This window comes from Eurosta solidaginis, unplaced genomic scaffold (assembly GCF_040869045.1).
Source record: "Eurosta solidaginis isolate ZX-2024a unplaced genomic scaffold, ASM4086904v1 ctg00001703.1, whole genome shotgun sequence".
In the NCBI taxonomy this organism is placed as follows: Eukaryota; Metazoa; Arthropoda; class Insecta; order Diptera; family Tephritidae; genus Eurosta; species Eurosta solidaginis.
The window spans coordinates 56,245-75,174 of record NW_027137245.1 but is presented as its reverse complement, the minus strand read 5'-3'; the positions used below and the strand labels follow the sequence as shown (position 1 = coordinate 75,174).

Below are 18,930 nucleotides of genomic sequence, written 5' to 3'. Positions count from 1 at the left end.
TACGGCTGGGTTCTCAGGTGCCGTATTTCCTCAAAATGCTTACGGAGATGATTCCTTAGGCCCCTAGGCGGTGCTGGTTCGTCAATCAGATGTCTGTTGGGATGCCCAGGTTTCTGCCCAGCTGCACACCAAAATGTAGATCCTGATCAAACGTCACACCCAAGATTTTGGGGTGTAGGACAGTCGGTAGCGTAGTGCCATTGACGTTCCATGTTGTAAATAAGGTCGCGGAAGATTTAGTCGGTGACAATGCCAGGTTTCGCGAGGCGAAAAAACTGGAGAGATCAGGGTCATCAATTCTTTCTCTGATTCAAAATCTGAACTACCAGCGCTACCGTCAACAGCTCAGTGTCATCATTGCCAGTAGCGCCAATAACACCAAACTCGTGCCTGATACACAAAAGTCGTTTCACTCAATAGCGCAAGTAAAATGTACTACGCACTCACTACTAAGTAGCGTCAAAAATTCGCTTGGAGTCATTTCGTCAATGAGCTACCATTGAGCTGGCACCGCATTGGCGCTGGCGCCATGCAATTTACGTCACTAAAATTGCGCGAATGCCCAGGCTCATGACTTCAATACTTATATTTACTATGCTTTAAACTTTGAATACACCGCTGAAGATGCTGCGCATAAAATGTGTACTAATAAATTCCAATCCGCATTATACCAAAAATTTTTGAATATAAAGATATTGCATGCGCGAACTTCGGTGGAAAGCAGCGGAGCGTAACAAAATTCTAGTAGGTCACTTTCACCACACCAAAAACTTTAACACAAGTTTTAACATAATTTAAGCACAGAAATACACTGATTGGAGTTTTAGTGAGTAAAACTTAAAATTCTGAACACATTAGCTGAATAAAAAGTGTACAAATAATTATTAAATAACAAATACAGGCAGTGGTAGTTTAACAAATTCTGCTGTGGTAAGTGGTGAATGTGACCTACTAGAATTTTGTGAAGCTTGCCTCACACGATTTTTCGTCTATGCAATGCCTCTATATTATATCGTTTCTGATTATACGCAGATGTAACTGAAATATGTGTTTTTGTTTCACCTCCTTTACTTATATTTAAAGCTTTTCTAAGAACAAGCTTCTATTACTTGTTAATAAAACGAACTAAAAAGTAAAAAATAAAATTAAAGAAAAAAAAACTTTTTTAAAAATAAGCTTTTATTATTTTGGTTAATAAAATTAACTAAAAAGAAAACAATAAATTGACTCTAAAGAAATATAACACTTTATAAGTTCATTGTAAGCTTAAACGATAATTAGGCTTTTTCGTCTGCGACAAAAAAAATCTATATTGTACATAATTATATATTTTTAACATTAAAACTTTACACCTAAATTATTAAATCTTACAGTTTATATCACAGTCCTAGTTGTTCTAATAAAAGCGTGTTACATTGCGATAGCAAGAAAATGAGATCCTAAATGTTCTTAATTATACCATCAAAATTTAACACGTTTTTTATTAGGGCAATTAGGACTGTGATATAAACTGTAAGATTTAATAATTTAGGTGTAAAGTTTTAATGTTAAAAATATATAGTTATGTACAATATATATTTTTTTTGTCGCAGACGAAAAAGCCTAATTATCGTTTAAGCTTACAATGAACTTATAAAGTGTTATATTTCTTTAGAGTCAATTTATTGTTTTCTTTTTAGTTAATTTTATTAAAAAAAAAATAAATGTAAGGCGCGATAACCTCCGAAGAGATCTAAGGCCGAGCTTCTCTTCCAATTTGCGTCGTGCTCCTCTTGATTTTTCCCTACAAATTGGCCGGACGGGACCTACATGTTTTATGCCGACTCCGAACGGCTTCTGCAAGGCAGATGAGTTTTCACTGAGAGCTTTTCATGGCAGAAATACAATCGGAGCGCTTGCCAGACACTGCCGAGGGGCGACCCCGCTTAGAAAAATTTTCTTCTAATTGAAAAATCTTATTTCTAAAATTTTGATGTTGCTTTGCCCGGGAGTTGAACCCAGGGCATACGGTGTGATAGGCGGAGCACGCTACCATCACACCACGGTGGCCGCCAGTTAATTTTATTAACCAAAATAATAAAAGCTTATTTTTAAAAAAGTTTTTTTTTCTTTAATTTTTTTATATATTAATATGTATACAGTTCAGCTCATTTAATACTCGTTGCTAAACGCGCACTTTATTTTTTAACTGTGCGTGTTTTTGTACGCTGAGCAGTCTTTATTGAAAGCGTGATGATTGACATCTACTTCAATCACTTTCTTTTTCACCAGTTCACAGCAGTTAATACATCTAATCGTATTTGATATACATTTCTTGCTGTCGTGGGATCCAGCACATTTGCTGGAAGCCACTTTATTAGTACAATCGTTCGCTTTGTGCATATATCCCGCGCACTTAAAGCATCTCAAAACACTTACGTGTTCGTAAGCGACACAGGTATCCCACTCTATATACAGTCTCTTTTGCTGCAATATATTCTCAAATGTTATTGCATCAGTTTCTAGTAATGCAATATAACTTTCCTCCCTACGATTCGTATTTTCATACACCTTTCTAACTACAAACTCTGTTCCTGCACATGAATCATTTTGCTTCGTTAAACACTCTATTAACGGTTCATTGCTAATTTTTTCAGTTATGCCAACTATCTAACTATCTTTTTATACTCAGTTGAGCAGAGCTCACAGAGTATATTAACTTTGATTGGACAACGGTTGGTTGTACAGGTATAAAGGAATCGAGATAGATATAGACTTCCATATATCAAAATCATCAGTATCGAAAAAAAATTCGATTGAGCCATGTCCGTCCGTCCGTCCGTCTGTCCGTTAACACGATAACTTGAGTAAATTTTGAAGTATCTTGATGACATTTGGTATGTTGGTTCCTGGGCACTCATCTCACATCGCTATTTAAAATGAACGATATCGGACAATAACCACGTCCACTTTTTCGATATCGAAAATTTCGAAAAATCGAAAAAGTGCGATAATTCATTACCAAATACGGATTAAGCGATGAAACTCGGTAGGTGAGTTGAACTTATGACGCAGAATAGAAAACTAGTAAAATTTTGGACAATGGGCGTGGCACCGTCCACTTTTAAAAGAAGGTAATTTAGAAGTTTTGCAAGCTGTAATTTGGCAGTCGTTGAAGATATCATGATGAAATTTGGCAGGAATGTTCCTCTTACTACTATATGTCTGCTTAATAAAAATTAGCAAAATCGGAGAACAAACACGCCCACTTTTTAAAAAAAAAATTTTTTAAATCAAATTTCAAAAGAAAAGTTAATATCTTTATAGTATATAAGTAAATTATGTCAAAATTCAACAAAATGCAAAAATAAAAGACAATTTCAAAATAGGCGTGACTCCGCCCTTTTTCATTTAATTTGTCTAGGACACTTTTAATGCCATAAGTCGAACACAAATTTACCAATCCTTGTGAAATTTGGTGGATGCTTAGAATCTAGGACGATAACTGTTTTCTGTGAAACACGGCGAAATCGGTTGAAGCCACGCCCAGTTTTTATACACAGTCGACCGTCTGTCCTTCCGCTCTGCCGTTAACACGATAACTTGAGCAAAAATCGATATATCTTTACTAAACTCATGTAAAGAGTAGTGTCCGTTGAGCATTCGTCATGTGCAGACGTGCGAGTCCCATACATAGTGTTCAGTAATTCAAACATCAATTTTCATATTAAACTCTTATTTCTTTAAATTCAAATAAATACATAAGTACATATGTGTATACGAATCATTTACTTGTAACTCAGTCGTCTTTGACAACGTCAGAAGTAGGATTCGATTCAAGGAATTTTGATCACGCAAAGAATTTTTTTTAAACTAAAGTATATACACACTTGTATGTATTTGCTTCACGGAATTAAGTTATTTAACGCAACTGGTAAGGCAGGAGAGATCAGCGATAGACGCGATAAAATTCAGAGAAACGATAGACGTTCAAAAATTCAGAGAAACGATAGTCGTTCGTGGAAATCAACATTATCAGACAAAAATTTTAGGCAGCGATAGACGCAAACAGAGTAATTGAAAAGACGTGAAGAAGATTTTGTTTATGTAGTAACACGACAGTTGATGCAATTAACTGGAAAACGGAGATTCTGAGGAATTGTAAGCTAGCAGAGTTGGATTTTCGACGAACATTTTGGTGGTTGAATTTAAGAGTCAGAAGTTGAAAGTTGTACAAGCGGTAAGGACGTAACAGAAGGCATTGCAATCATGGGATTGGAGGAAAGCCAAGGAAAGGTTAAGTTTTCATCGCTGAAAGTGGAGCAACTGAATGCTTTGTTGCAAAAATGTAGTCTCGCAGTTTCGGGCAATAAGAGCCACAAGATTGCATCGCTAATGGAACTATATGAGTCGGATGAGGTGGATATTGAGGAGGTCGAATCGCGTGAATATCCATCGTGGCAGCAACAAATTGGTGAACTCAAAGAAATTATGAGCAGCTTATCAAAAAACCGTGAGTGGATTACAGGCTATAACGCAAGGGCGTAGTGAAACAATCCAGGTTGGAGATAGGAATTTGGAACAAGGGGTAAGCCAACAGCAAATAGCATCTGGGAGTTCGCAAGCATCAGCACAAGCTCCAACGCAAATTTTAGCAACAGTACCAGGGCGATATACAGAAATTCCAGGAGCAACAGGCAAGCCGGTTAGCGAGTTAAGGACTCCTGTGCTTGGACAAGTACCTCGCGATTTAATGACGGATGTCCAATCAACGACGACGCAGGCAGGTACAAGGTATTCAATGAGGGAGATTATCGGCATTTTGCCAGAGTTTGACCCACTAAAGGGACACCGAGCAACGAGTCAGTTCATAGCGAAGATCGAACAATTGCGGGATATATATTTATGGAGTGATGAAGAAGTACTTTTCGCGGCGCAACAAAAATTAAGAGGGGTGGCAAAAGATTGGGCTGATTCCCAGCCAGCATTCAGAACATGGTTTCAATTCGTTGAGATGTTAAGAAAAGATTTCCCAAGTGCACCAAGCTCAGCTGAAATACATCGCGAAATGGGGAGACGCAGAAGCTCCGAATAGTCAAGAAGCTCGGAAGTCAGTACGGTGCTATAATTGCAACGAGGTGGGACACTTAGCAGCTAAGTGTCCACATCCACAGCGCAAAATTAAGTGCACGAAATGCAACAAATTTGGACACGAAGCCAAATCAGGTGGCATAGCGAAACCATCGGTAGCAAACATAGCAGAGGCAGTGGATACAGTACCACCACCAGTAACCAAAAATGTAAATGTATTTGGGCGAGATATTTCAGCATTTATTGACACGGGCAGCGATGTGTCAATGGTCAAGGAGTCTCTAATTCCTATCAGTTTACAACGTGAGGCCGCCAATAAGAAACTTGAAGGTTTTGGAGGCGGTATAGTCGAAACAGAGCACAAGGTAAATGTCGTCATGCAGCTGGATGGTAAAGAAGTGCAAGTTTGGTTAATCATAGTGGCAGACGAGTTTATGCCATATGATTTACTCATCGGTCGTGATGTGCTATGTAGTGGATACGCAAAATTTGTCATCGACTCAGGAGTGTTGAGGATAGAAGAGCCAGGGCCACAGATGAAAGTAAACATCGTGAATGGGGGTGACTCCAAGCAGTTGAGCACCTTGTTAGATCAGTACGAAAATTGCTTTTCAGAAGAGTTGCCAGCCTTAGGAAGATGCAACATGACTGAAATGGAGATTCAAGTCACCACTGATAAGCCAATTGTGGGAAAGCGCTATCAATTGCCATTTTCGCAACGTCCGGTGTTGTCAACGATAGTGGAAAATCTATTGGATCACAATATCATTCGTCCAAGTACGTCGCCACATGCAGCTCCAGTGGTCTTAGTTAAGAAGTCCAATGGTGAAGACAGAATGTGTGTCGACTTCCGCGCACTCAACGCTGTGACTGTCAAGAAACCATTTCCAATGCCTATAGTAGAGGAACAGCTAGCGAGATTAGGGAACAACCGATTCTATACCACACTGGATATGACCGCGGGTTATTATCAAATCCCAATGAAGGAAGAGAGCAAACAATACACTGCGTTTATTACCCCGGATGGGCTGTTTGAGCACAATGTTATGCCCTTCGGGCTGGTGAACGCACCTATGGTATTCCAGGAGATGGTGTTGAAGATTATTCAGAAGCTCAAGCAACGGGACAAGATTGTGAGTTATGTCGACGAAGTTATCATTGCTTCATCAACAAAGGACGAGGGTATTCACGTATTGGCAGAGTTTTTAGCAAAAGTACGCGAAGCAGGCTTGACGCTCCGACCATCGAAATGTGTTTTTTTGGCGGAGACAGTTACTTTTCTGGGTCATATAATTGGTCAAAATGGGATTCAGCCAGGCGAGGGGAAAGTGCAAAGCGTCAAAGATTTCCCACTACCGACTTCAGCGACACAGGTACGTCAGTTTTTGGGACTAACCGGTTTCTTTCGTAGGTTCATTCCACATTATGGTGTCATTACGAAGCCCCTCACTCAATTGCTCAGAAAGGGCGAATGTTTCGAATGGACGAAAGCACAAGATGAAGCCTTCGATGCACTGAAGTTAGCACTTTCATCTGAACCGGTTCTGGCACTGTTCGATCCGTCAAAGCCACATGAGGTGCACACATATGCCAGCGCTCTAGGTATCTCAGGTATATTATTACAAAAGGAAGACGAAGGTCTGAAGCCAGTACAATACTACAGTCGACAGTGCAGTGCAGCTGAAAGCAGGTACGCAAGCCACGAACTAGAGGTGCTTGCAATCGTAGAAACACTAGAAAGATTTAGAGTGTACTTGTTGGGTACGCCTTTTCTTGTGGTAACCGACTGCAACGCCATAGCAACTACAAAGGCAACAACGTTACTTCAACCTCGAGTAGCTAGATGGTGGCTTAAGCTTCAGGAGTTCGAGTTCGAATGCATTCATCGACCTGGCGAACGAATGGCACATGCAGACAGTCTTAGTAGAGCGCCAGTGCAACAACCGAGCCCTACGATGACAGCAGCCGAAAAGGTGATGAGAGTACGTGACCCGACAGCTATCAAAGATGATTGGATTTACGCTATGCAAATGCAAGATAACCAGTTAAGGCGGATCGTTCACATTTTAAAAAACGATACTTCCACACCTGACGTAGACGAAAAGCAAATACGGAGTGATTACCAGATGCAGCAAGGTCGGTTATATCGTAACGTCAAAGGGCAACCAAAGCTGGTAATTCCGAAAGCAGTACGATGGCGAATAACAAAAGCATGTCATGATGACATGGGCCACTTTGCAATGGAGAAGACAGTGGAACGCATCGGGAAGCGCTTCTGGTTTCCAAGAATAAGAAGGTATGTAAAATCGTACATTAACTCATGCGAAGAGTGTTGTCTTTTCAAGGTGAAAGGAGGGAAATCTGAGAGTCAGCTTCATGTTATCGAAGCCTTACCGATACCATTCCGAACGGTGAATATTGATCACCTGGGACCGTTTCCAAAGAGCAAAAGGGGTAATGCATACGTCTTGGTCATTGTATGTGGATTCAGCAAGTATGTACTACTGAAGGCACTGCGGAATACAAAAACCGAACCTGTCATGAAAACATTGGAAGAGATGATGTCCATATTTGGCCAGCCAGTCCGTCTCATGTCTGACCGCGGTACAGCATTCACCTCTAAAGCTTTCCAGGACTTTATGCAAAAGAATGGTATACAACACGTCAAAACAGCTGTCAGGACTCCTAGAGCTAATGGTCAGGCCGAGCGGGTCAATAAAACTATTCTCAGTTGCATTAAGTGCAGTACCAAAGAAGCGAAAAATTGGGATTGCTCCCTACCAAGCATCCAATGGGCGTTAAACTCACAGCAAAACAGTGTTACCAAATTCACTCCAAATGAGCTGGTGTTTCATTTCAATCCAAGAGACGTATCTACTAATCGAATCATCCAAGCATTGCATGATCAATATGAAGATGGAGACATCGAAACAAAGCGTAAAGAGCAGCCACGAATATCTTAACTGAACGCCAAAAGTGGAAGGAGAGGTATGATAAAAAACATTTACAACCACACCAGTATGAAGTCGGCGATTTGGTATTTGTCGATTACGCACCAGTGGCTACGGGCGAATCACACAAGCTTGATCCAGCCTATAGGGGTCCATACATTGTATCTAAGGTACTGGATCATGACAGGTATCTAATCGAAGATTTACCGGATACAATGATCACTCAACGACGATATAGTAATGTAGTTAGTGTAGATCACATTAAACCTTGGTGCGCACTTAACCCAGAGTTGGATACAACCGATGATGACGATAGCCAATCGACCGGGCCGGTCGAAGAGTCAGGAGAGGCCGAATGTAAAGAGTAGTGTGCGTTGAGCATTCGTCATGTGCAGACGTGCGAGTCCCATACATAGTGTTCAGTAATTCAAACATCAATTTTCATATTAAACTCTTATTTCTTTAAATTCAGATAAATACATAAGTACATATGTGTATACGAATCATTTACTTGTAACTCAGTCGTCTTTGACACTCAGTTCACGTACTTATCTGAACTCACTTTGTATTCGTGTAAAAAATCCGACTATGACCACGCTCACTTTTTGGATATCGAAAATTACGAAAAATGAAAAAAATGCCATAATTATATGCCAAATACGAAAAAAGGGACGAAACATGGTAATTGTATTGGTCTATTGACGCAAAATATAACTTTAGAAAAAAACTTGGTTAAATGGGTGTGACACCTACCATATTAAGTAGAAGAAAATGATAAAGTTTTGCAGGGCGAAATCAAAAGCCCTTGGAATCTTGGAAGGAATACTGTTCGTGGTATTACATATATAAATAAATTAGCGGTACCCGACAGATGATGTTCTGGATCACCCTGGTCCACATTTTGGTCGATATCTCGAAAACGCCTTCACACATACAACTAAGGGCGAAACCCTCATTAATACCTTTAATTTGATACCCATATCGTATAAACACATTCTAGAGGCACCCTTGGTCCACCTTTATGGCGATATCTCGAAAAGGCGTCCACCTATAGAACTAAGACCCACGCCCTTTTAAAATACTCATTAACACCTTTCATTTGATACCCATATCGTACAAACAAATTCTAGAGTCACCCCTGGTCCACCTTTATGGCGATATCTCGAAAGGCGTCCACCTATAGAACTAAGACCCACGCCCTTTTAAAATACTCATTAACACCTTTCATTTGATACCCATATTGTACAAACGCATTCTAGAGTCACCCCTGGTCCACGTTTATGGCGATATCCCGAAAAGGCGCCCACCTATAGAACTAAGGCCCACGCCCTTTTAAAATACTCATTAACACCTTTCATTTGATACCCATATTGTACAAACGCATTCTAGAGGCACCCCTGGTCCACCTTTATGGCGATATCTCGAAAAGGCGTCCACCTATAGAACTAAGGCCCACGCCCTTTTAAAATACTCATTAACACTTTTCATTTGATACCCATATTGTACAAACGCATTCTAGAGGCACCCCTGCTCCACCTTTATGGCGATATCTCGAAAAGGCGTCCACCTATAGAACTAAGGCCCACGCCCTTTTAAAATACTCATTAACACCTTTCATTTGATACCCATATTGTACAAACAAATTCTAGAGTCACCCTGGTCCACCTTTATGGCGATATCTCGAAAAGGCGTCCACCTATAAAACTAAGGCCCACGCCATTTTAAAATACTCATTAACACTTTTCATTTGATACTGTTTAGGCCACAGGCCTAAATATATCTCCCCTCCCTCGTAACATAATTTCCTTAGTTATTTTCCTCCGTTTACTACCACCTACATATGCTTGTACTAATACACACAGGCATGTGTGAGTGGTGGTACGTATGTATCTTAGATTTTTACCGCTGTGAGCCCGCGGTACAGCAACTTTGTTGCCGGGAAACCCAACGAAGGAGCTGTATCGTGGGTTCATCGGCTCATGTGGAAAAGAGTCTCGTCCTTTTTTGATCCAGCAGCAAGCAAAGGAACACGTAATCGCCCGTTCACGTAAGTTGTCAAAGTCATAAAATAATTTCCGAAAATATCTTTAACATTTTCATTTTCACAACATCTGTTAATAAATTTCCTTAACACTTGTTGTATTTATACATATTGAATAAAAAACACTGTGAATTCCCTTGTATTAATACGAAACCCTTTTTGGTGTTTTTATTTTCTTCCTTTTTTTCGCCTTAACCTAATATTTAACAAATACGTGGGTGCGCGCCGTTGCCACCACGCATTTGTTCATGGTCCTTCGAACCGGATACAATAGAGTTGAAACTTTAGGGCACATGAAACAAATAGGCAATATTTCGCCAGACTCAAATGACTGTTACTTCCTACCTCACCATGCTGTTATAAAGGAGGGAAGTACAACGACAAAAGTCAGAGTCGTATTTAATGCATCTTGTCCTACCACTAATGGCAAAAGTCTAAATGATGCCTTATATCCAGGTCCGATTCTTCAATCCGACCTGACAGTTCTTATACTACGTTGGCGGCTGTTCAAATACGTATTTAACAGCGACATAGAAAAAATGTATCGCCAAATATGGGTAAATGAAGACCAAACAAAATATCAGCGAATCATATTTCGCAAATGCCCCAAAAACCCAATTAACATTTATGAATTGAAAACGGTAACCTTTGGGGTTAATTGTGCTCCGTATTTTGCGATTCCGACACTACACCAACTGGCTGATGACGTGGAGACATCGCATCCAATGGCAGCAGATATCCTGCGGAATTGCATGTACGTTGATGACGTACTCGCCGGTGGACACAACATCGAAATTGCAATCAAGGCAAGGGACGAAATATCATTGGCATTGCAATCGGCAGGTTTCCCATTGCGAAAATGGACGTCCAACTGCAAGAAAATCCTACAGGGTATACCGAAGCAACACCTATTAAGCGAAGATTTTCTTGAGTTTGAAGACACCAGCATGGTAAAAGCACTCGGTATCAGGTGGAACGCCCATTTCGACTACTTTTACTTCACAGCGAAACCCTTTGCCAATAACCACGCCGTAACAAAAAGGTCAATACTTTCTGCGATCGCAAAACTTTTCGACCCTCTTGGCTGGCTGGCACCAGTCGTAATTGTAGCCAAAATAATAATGCAAAATATTTGGTTGGAAGGGTCAGGCTGGGATGAAGATGTGTCTGAAACTACTCTACATCGGTGGCAATCATTCATGACGGACTACGAAAAGATCAACGATATACGCATACCGCGATGGGTTCACTACACATTGAAGGACAATGTCGAAATACATGGATTCAGCGATGCCTCGGAAAAAGCATATGCCGCCACTGTTTTCCTGAGGGTACAAACAAAGGATCAAGTCTTCACCAACTTGTTGATGGCCAAAACGAGAGTAGCCCCGGTCAAAACCATATCATTGCCACGACTGGAACTCTGCGGCGCAGTCCTACTTGCAGAAATTATAGAGTCGGCCATAGAAAATATGCAACTTTCAAACATTAAAGTAACCCTTTGGACAAATTCGACTATAGTACTGGCATGGATCCGAAAACCACCATGTTCGTGGTCAACGTTTGTGGCACATCGAATAACGAAAATCATCGACAAAGTTGGAGACAAAGTATGGCGGCATGTAGACTCTGCGTCAAACCCTGCAGATTTGGCGAGCAGAGGCCTCCTCGCTTCGGATCTAATCGACAATTCTTTGTGGTGGCAGGGACCTTCTTGGTTACAAGAAGACAACGAAAATTGGCCAACACAAGAAGAAGATTACAATACGAATATGGAGGAAAAGAGGGTGAAAGTTCATACAACTTCGGTCAAAAATAACTTTGATATTCTAGATAGGTTTTCCGATTTACCAAGGGCTTTGCGGGTTATATCCTATATTCTTCGGTTTTTCCAGAATACGCACCCAAAAACTAAAGCCTCCTTCAAAAGGGATTCTCATTCGATCGCTCCTGACGAAATAGAAAAAACAACACGAAGATTGATAACAATATGCCAGAGGCAACATTATCAAGAAGAGTACGCAAACTTGAAGTCAGGAGATCTAATAAATGGGAAGAGTGAGATTTTACCCCTGAACCCATATATAGATGAAGAAGGCATCATTCGAACTGGGGGGCGGACTGGGGCATCGAAAGACATGTCCCATAATGAAAGTCATCCCATTATTCTTCCTTATACTTGCAGGTTATCCAGACTTATAGTCCAATCCTCTCATGAGACCACCCTGCATGGAGGGAACCAGCTGATGCTACGTCATATCCGCACTCAGTACTGGATCCCACGCGTTAAAGTCATGATAAGGTCGGTTATCCACAACTGTAAAGTCTGCACTATTTACAGGAAGCGGACATAAACGCAACTTATGGGGATCCTTCCGAAAGAGCGCACCACCTTTACTAGGGCCTTCACTAACACTGGGGTAGATTTCGCGGGACCATTCGATATAAAATCCTACCGAGGGAGGGGATGTCGAATTTCAAAAGGATACGTTTGCCTGTTCGTCTGCTTTTCGACGAAAGCCATCCATCTGGAAGCGACAAACGACCTTAGTACCGGGTCCTTCCTAGCTGCCTTCGCCAGATTTGTATCCAGACGAGGCTGTCCGAAAAACGTTTACTCCGACAATGGTACTAACTTTGTCGGAGCTTCGCGATCGTTACGATCTGAGTTTAAGGCATTTCTGCGTGAAGCAAGGGACGGAACATTGAATAAATATAGCCATCACACTTTAGAATGGCATTTTATACCGCCAAGCGCTCCTCACATGGGAGGTTTGTGGGAAGCGGGGGTAAAAAGTTTTAAGACACACTTTAAAAAGATCGCGTCCGACCATAAATATACTTTAGAAGAGTTTACAACCCTCTTATGTCGAATTGAGGCCTGCCTCAACTCGAGACCTCTAAGTCCCTCATCTAACGACCCTTCCGACCTGGAGCCGCTTACTCCAGGCCATTTTCTCGTAGGTGGGCATCTTTTAGCTCCACCTGAACTCGATTGTAGTGAAAACCCTGCCTCAATTGTAAACCGATGGCAAAAGATGAAAGCCCTTCATCAAACCTTTTGCAAAAGATGGAAATCGGAATATCTCACCGAGATCCAGAAACGGTATAAATGGAAACATCCACAATCCAACTTAAAACCCGGGGACCTAGTCGTCATCAAGGAGGATAACCTACAACCGAACGAGTGGAAAATGGGGAGAGTCGTCAACACACACCCAGGTTCCGATAACCGTGTACGTGTTGTTGACGTTCATACAATGAAGGGACAAATTACGAGACCAATCGTGAAATTGGTACTACTTCCACCCAACGACAAGGAAAATGAACTTTAATAGTCCATATCCCTTTATTCCAAATAACCCAGCTCTCGTTCATCCCGAACGAGGCCAACACACCGATAACCCTGCTCTCATTCCCCTGAACAAGGCCAACACACCCTAACGCAGACTCACTATCTGCCCCAGAATACAATTGAATTAGCAATCACACCCCAAACATCAATTGCCATATGAACCACACATTCAAACTTAAAAGTATTTTCGAATATAAAATTAAGGTACACGTCGTAAAGGTTTAAAAGTGCAAATAAATGTTTAACAAGCCGGCCCAATAAAACCGCACGGCGTTCCTTGCCCTAACCCAAATAAGCATGCGTTGCGACAATGTAAAGCATGTGTGCAATCGTCGAATCTAAATGTCACGCAGAACAAAAATTGGAAATCGAGTTAGGTTTTCACGCAGCAAATTCAACTTGGGTTGCTCTCATATAACTTGTATGTACATGAGACATTTTTTGACAGAAAATTACTTGCGTGCGTTTATATTGGGTTGGCTGTAAGAAACACAAGGTGGTGTTCTGAATAGCAATCCGGCCTGTTCTGGATTCCGACTCGCTTTGAAAGGTCAGGCGGAGTTGATTCCGAGTCGATTTCTTTTTGGTGTTCTCAGTTCCGATTTAAACAAATCGATTCGAAGCTGATTTCGTATCGTTTTCATATCGAGTCGATAATAAATCGAAACAGCTGTTTTTATTTATTTTGGTTTTAGTTAAATTAAAATTGTGCAAAAATTTGAACAAAATGCCAGCACCAATGGTTTTCGGAAATGCAGAGGCAACAAGACAATTGCAATTTTGCATAAAAAACGCTAAAGAATCGATCGATCGAAATTGGGAACACGTCGGCTTGCTTTCGACCGGAATCGCTTTGCTTGGGTGGGACAATTCTTGATCGGAGTTTTCAAATTGAGATTTATTATACTAAATAAACAAATAGTCCAGCAAAACGTTGTAATAAATCTTCCAAATAAAATGAATAATTTAATAAAACTTATATACTATATAATGTAATGATCTGTGCTTAATGGGCTAAATACTTTCGATTCCGGAGAACAGGTCCGAATAACTTAAATCCCAATTTGAATATCCTAATATTTTCCACATAAGACAATTAAAAGCGGAACATTAAACTAAAATAAAGTGACTAACACAAAAGGGTATTAACTCAGATTTCTGCACACTATCCTTTATGTGCATTGCATTCCAACCAAAGAAATTTCGCAAACTATTTGGAACATACTAGAACCGGGAGACTTGGGTGTTGAAGTATTAAGCATCAAAATCAACATTTCAGACGCTATTTTATAGTTAAGCAAATAAAATGCATTTTCAAACCCTACTCATACGTACATCTATCTTCAACTTAAGTATGCTTTGAGAATCATTTCAAGAGAGTAGCTAAACCCTTGGAGCCTACTAAAGAATTTGGCATCGCTTCTTCGTTTATTCTTTCAGTAAATCGGGATAAAGAATTTTTGAAAAGAAGAAAAGCTGCACCCATCTCGGGTAACTTAACAACTTGAGGTCAATTTGAAGCATGCCCGACTTGGGCCATTTTATTTAAATTCATGGTTCTTTTCTAATTTTTGGAAAAAAGTTATGCGTAGAGAGCATGTAAAAGGCAAGAAATCAACAAATTAATCTGGCTCAGGATCTTTGCAACGAGATGATGGCGTATCTGACCAACATTATGGCTCATTACCGCGAGAGATTTCGAATCGTCATTTACTACTACTCACCTGAACGATATCCATATAATAGCGTCCCTCTTCAACCGCTCCTTGTATTTCATAATGCAGCACTGCAGCTTCTGACGTTGGTACGTTGCCATCGTCGGGCAATAGCGAAAGAGTTGTATGAGTTAGCCATGTTGATTACACAATCTTCCCTCAGAAACAAAGAATATAATTATATTAATAAGCCTTCAGTACCTCCAAGATGTAATTTTATACACACCTACGCTTCCTTTGTGTGATATCCACCGGCAAATGTAGGACAGACTTGGCTCTATCGACACCCGCTACCTCCGGTTCTAGCGCGCGTTGTCCTGGTCGGCACTTAGATATAAAGAATGTTTAGCAGCACAACTTGCAACAGCACCTTATCAATTGTCAATGGTTATGAGCGTTTTGCCGGTATAGCAGGCCGTTTTTAAGTGCCCAAAGTTTCGCCTTCGTATCATGTATGCCAAAGCGGTGGCATATAGAAAAGTGGTGAAAGATCGCTTGACGATAGAAAGCTGACGATTAAGTTATTGAGTTCGGTTGAGCAATGTAAATTCAGTCGTGGAACCTGTTTTCGACAGCGCTCTATTATGTGCAAGATTTTGGATTAAAATAGAAACCAAATTGCTCTTTAGAACGTAAAGACTTCCAGTTACCTCATTTTACTTCCTTTATATTAGGCCCATTTCAAGTTGTCAAGTTTCATCACAAAATTTTGCATTAGTTCTACTTAATTATATTTTTGTATCTTTAATCTAATACAAACTGTCAGCATGAGTTCAAAATTGCCGGTGTAATAAAAAAGGTTAGCAAATCTTACAACATTACAAATCAAGAGGAATCTGGATTCCAAGACGATGATGAAACTTTAGCAAATATCGTGACCGCTGAAGAATACCTCCAACATAAGGATATATGTACAAAGGCTCGAGTATGAACAGCTGATTTTTTTTTTTGGATATGGTGAACTCTGATGGTTTGCTAGTTTGCGCAAAGGGTTTGCACTACGATAGCGTACTTACAAATATATTAAAGGTGTACAGCGATCCAGGCAATTTAGTGCTTGTAATGAATTGTTCAGATTGGGAGGAGCATTATTATAAATCTAAATTGCAACAGAAATATGTACATGAAGTAGCGTACACAGTTACGGACAGAGAACGCGTTTACTTGGAAGACGGCATTCAATTCATAGGCACACGAATTCTAGGGGTTGATCTTTTAAAGCGTCGTTCACCCAGTGAGCTAATAACGGGCATCGTTGTGCTACGCGCACACACCATTATTGAATCCTGTCAAGAAGCATTTGCTTTGCGTGTCGTATCGTATGAGTAATAAAACTGGTTTTATAAAGCATTTTCCAACAGCGCCGAAGCTTTCACAAGTGGATTTAGTCATATTGAGTGCACTATGCGTAATCTGTTTGTAAAACAATTAGTTATTTGGACGCGTTTTCATGCTATTGTACAACAATCACTGAAGCCTCATGAGGCACAAACTATTGAGTTGTTCCCATGACGCTAATACAAACACATCTGCTTAATATAATGAATTGTTAGTGCGTGAAATTAAGCGTATAAACAGACCGGAAGATTTGGAAGAGATCACAGTAGAGAATTGTATAACAAAAAATTTCATAATATACAGCAAGCGCAACTGGATTGTATTTGGCATCAATTGAATTCGCAGACTACATTGATAGTAGCTGATTTGAAAATTTTACGCAATCTTATGATTTCCAATACATATCATGATGCAGTGGCCGCGTATGCACTAACCAAACGTTATCACACTACAGAGTATGCGCTTCGTAATTCGGGTTGGACGTTTTTAGATTCAGCTGAGCAAATATTCAATTTAACCAGAGAGCGCGTTTACAATGCACAAGGTGAGTTTGAACATGAACCCTATCCCAAATGGAAATTTTAGCTGAAATACTCAAAGTTGAAATACCGGGCGAGATGAAACGTTCACGTGCCGACTGCGTAAGTGCCACCCAAAGTCGTAATACTTTGTCATGATACACGTACCTGCCTTCAATTGCGTCTATTTCTCACACAAGGTGGTGAACGCTTTCTCTTATTTGCTGCAAGGCAGCATGAGATACCAATCGGTAAACTAGCTGATTGCTATAAGTTAAGGAAATGGTAAATGCACTAACGCAATTTGAGAAAACTCTCAGCGGCAAAAACACAAGCACACAAAAGAGGAATAGCACTCAACCAAATGCGAAAGAGAATGACGTTCTAAAGAATGAAGCTTCGGACTCAGAACAAAGCACCCCTATGGATGAGCTGACGCAGCTGTTGACTGATGCTAATGGTGATGAAGATCTTGCAGCAAAATATTTTCAAGAAAGTTATATGCTAACTATTACACAATTAAGTGATGCTGACGAAACTTTAACTTATGCTGGCGCCGATTCAAATGCAAGCGGGGCTACGGAGACCTCTATTATGGATACCTCGGTTTCGAGCCATTTCCACAGCTAGAACACCTGGATATAACTGCGGCTGTGGCGGCACGTAAACAACCACTAATCTGCATACAAACATCCAACCAGAACGAGAGGGTGCTATGTCACTCAATCGCATACTCGATGAAATACAACCACAGTATGTTATAATGTATCATTGTAATGTAGCCGCAATAAGACAATTGGAAAGATGGGAAGCACGTCAACGGCGCGCTCCGAAAGATCGGACGCATGTATCCTTCCCTTTACATGCGCACACCGTAGAAGAACAATCGTATTTGACTAGCTGGCGACGTGAGAAGCAAGCATTTAGAATGATTATTACAACGAAGCATGTAATGGTTATACCAGAGTACCAAGATGGCAAAACAGATGAAGCTTTCATGTTGTATAGAACCTATGCAGAAACTGAAGGCGTGGACGCGGCTAATGCGGCTGGTCGTGAAGCAGGCGGTCAAGCGAGCCTCATACCTTTTGTTTCAGCCAAATTATCGTAGATATGCGTGAATTCCGTTCTGATCTGCCATGCTTAATACATAAACGAGGCATGGAGGTGCAACAAGTTACTATCACGATTGGCGACTATATACTCACACAGATATTTGTGTTGTGTGAATCAATCTCCGACTTAATTGGTTCACTAAATCCCGGACGCTTATACAATCAATGTGCACAAATGCAACATTATTCTGCCAAACCAATAGAAAGCAAAAACATATTTTCTTGGGAGTAATATAAAGCCAACATATTTTCTTGTCGAATTGAATGGCACAAATAATCCCAATATGCTATATATAATTCGAAAAGGCCGTTTATACATATTTCCATGAAGCGAAAATCTGGAAAGAAAAGAAGAAACTCAATTAATTAATAAAAATATAACCAAGTCTATGAGTGTACTCACCGCCGCGTGTTAAATGAATGACATTTTTTTCATTCAGGAAATGGAAGAGCGACATCTGCTAGTCAAAATCTCTACACTCCATTTCTGACTGTCAATGCACTGTGTTACCGACATTATGCTTTACGCGTTGCTACACGCAACACATGTCGCGTATTACATATCTCGATCAATCATTCATTTGGTCGAGATTTAAAATACTTAATTCCACGAATCTCAACATTATCGACAATACACGTCAAAAATAATGTTGAATGGTGGAAGTGATACTCTGTAATACCTTTTCAGCCAGGTTTCTAACCGTTCCGTGTGGTGGCAGGCCACTTGTTGTGAAAACAAAGTTCACCACAATTCAAAAATAACTTGTTAGGACTACTTCGGCGACATCTACCGACATAAAATAAATTATAAAATGTACTAAAGGCGC

At 40.4% G+C, this 18,930-nt stretch overlaps 1 pseudogene; it reads left to right on the top strand.

The window, feature by feature from the left end:
* Positions 1–8,236: 8,236 nt before the first annotated feature.
* On the top strand, positions 8,237–18,335 carry LOC137236295 (DNA repair endonuclease XPF-like; annotated as a pseudogene).
* Positions 18,336–18,930: the final 595 nt, after the last annotated feature.